Here is a 2,734-nt window from a genome sequence, read left to right as displayed (position 1 = left end):
AGCATTCAAGGCCAGGTTGGACGGGGCTCTGAGCAACCTGATCTAGTTAGCGGTGTCCCTGCTCCTGCAGGGGGGTTGGACTAGATGACCTCTAGGGGTCCCTTCCAACCCAAAACATTCTATGATTCTATGATTCTAAGTTCAAAGAGAGCCTCCTGTGTTTCAGTTTGTCCTGTCACTGGGCAGCACTGAAAAGAACCCAGTTCTGTCATCCTCCCTTCAGGTTTTTGTGCACATTGATGGATCACCCCCTGACCTTTCTTTTCTCCAGGCTGAACTGGCAGCCTTTCCTCATTGGAGAGATGCCCCTTAATCACTTTTGTGTCCCTTTTCTGGACTCTCTCCAGCACATCCATGGGGAACCAAGAACTGGACACAGGACTCCAGGTATGGCCTCACCAGAGCTGAGTAGAGGGAAAAGATCACCTCCCTCAAACTGCTGGTAATACTCTGTTTAATGAAGTCTGGGATACCATTAAGCCTTCTTCGTGGCAAGCGCATATTGCTGGCTCATGGAGAACTTGGTGTCCAACAGAATTGCAACATCATTTTCTGCCAAGCTGCTTTCAATCTGGGTGGCCTCTAGCATATTTGGAGTGCTGGTTTTGGCTGGCATAGAGCTAATTTTCTTCATAGTAGCTAGTATGAGGCTATGTTTTGGATTTCTGCTGAAAACAGTGTTGATAACACAGAGATGGTTTAGTTATTACTGAGCAGGGCTTACAGAGAGTCAAGGCCTTTTCTGCTTCTCACACCACCTCACCAGTGAGTAGGCTGAGGGTGCACAGGAAGCTGGGAGGGGCCACAGCTCGGACAGCTGAACCCAATTGACTAAAAGGACATTCTATACCATAGGGCATCATGCTCACCATATAAAGCTGAGGGAAGAAGATGGAAGGGGTGGATGTTTGGGGTTATGGCATTTGTCTTCCTAAGTAACCATTACATGTGATAAAGAGCCCTGTTTTCTTGGAGATGGCTGAACACCTGTGTGCTGATGGGAAGTAGTGAATGAGTCCTTATTTTGCTTTGTTTCAGTGCATGGCTTTCACTTTACCTGTTAAACTGTCTTTATCTTGAACCATGAGTTTTCTCACTTTTACCCTTCTGATTTTCTCATCCATCCTACCTGGGGGAGAGGGAGCAAGTGGCTCTGTGGTGCTTATTTGCTAGCTGGGGTTAAACCATGACAATTGGTATGTGGGATTGCTCCTCCCCAAGTGTAGGACTTTGCACTTCCCCTTGTTGAAATTTATGAGGTTCCTGTCAGCCCATTTCTCCAGCCTGCCTGAGGTCCCTCTGGATGGCTGCATGACCTTGAAGTTGATCTTCAATATGTCCAGTACATATTACTTATATCCAGCAGGATGGATTGAGAAAAGGATGCTTCCTTTACTTATTACTCCACTATATTTATCTATTATACTAAAGTGACATTAATGTGACAGAAGCTGTGCTGCCAAATACTTTTCTTTCCTTGGACAGCTCAACTCTATATCTCAATTCCATTGTGTGCAAGATGGGAACAATAATACTAAATTTTATTTGCTTTGTGTGACCAGTTATCTCCCAATCTTTAGTGATAATCTCAAATACTACTATGGTAAATGGCTTTTACATCCTTAATATTTGTAACTTTTTGTAGGCAAGAGATCCTAGGTAATGCTTAAGAGTAATTGTGCAAGGCACAGAAAGAGTATCAATTAATTACATACTGAATTTGCAGTGCTGATTGTAAGAACTATTGCAGGGGGTAGGGAGAACAGGAGTATGTAGACCTGTGGAGGTTACAGCTTGCACTGAAGTTAGCAAGGTAAATTTAAGCCTAAGCAGGCTAACTAAGCTAACTTTTAGCTCTAACACTAAGAAGAACCTTCTCTCAGTTAGGACTTTATTAAGAGTTAGCTAATTTCAGGTGAGAATTCATTCCCACATTCGCATTTCCTCTCTTCCTTCCGTAAAACAGAGCCAAGAGCAAAAACCTGGTATTAGAGGATACTGATTTTATTATTTTCTTATTCAGCCATTTTTAAGCATAGTTCAGATTTGGGAAGTAAACCTTAAATACAGAGCCTACACAAAACTCCATGCTTATCATATATTCCTTGGTAGTACCCTGTCTGATTCAACTTTTTTATTTGAAAATTAAAAGTGTCTATCTCCACATTAACTGTCCCCAGGTTAAATTTGTAAGATGAACTAAGAGGCAAGCAGTCTTTTTTTCTTGTTCTCCAAATTTAGTCATCTTATAAAATAAAATGTTGCAAAGCACACTAGGTATCAAAACAGTAAGAGATCAGCACTGCATGATGAGAACTCTCACACATCGATACAACGATTTTACATGGTAGTAAGTAAAACAAATATATTCAATTGTGATGGGTTTCAAAATCAGATAGTAATGGCTCTGCTTCCTGATGGGATTACTGAAAATTTTAAAGCATGGAAATAAGAAATACCTCAAACAAAACTCTTTTTGATGCAGCTTTTCAGATCCTAATAATCAGACAAATTTAAGGACTGATAGAAATTTATGAATATAAAAATCTTCTCAACTGAAAAAAGTGTTCCAGGAATAGCAATGGAGTGAGGGATGTGATGTTCATGTTCCCCTCTCTGGAGAATTTAAAAACTATCTCTAGATACCATATTTAACAGTTCAATAACATCACTGAATGTTATATGGTCGGGTTCCCAAAAGATATGAAGTGCTAGCCATATGGGTAAGTCTGAT

This window comes from Egretta garzetta, unplaced genomic scaffold, assembly GCF_000687185.1.
Source record: "Egretta garzetta isolate BGI_Z169 unplaced genomic scaffold, ASM68718v1 scaffold85, whole genome shotgun sequence".
In the NCBI taxonomy this organism is placed as follows: domain Eukaryota; kingdom Metazoa; phylum Chordata; class Aves; order Pelecaniformes; family Ardeidae; genus Egretta; species Egretta garzetta.
Note: the sequence above shows the minus strand (reverse complement) of the source record.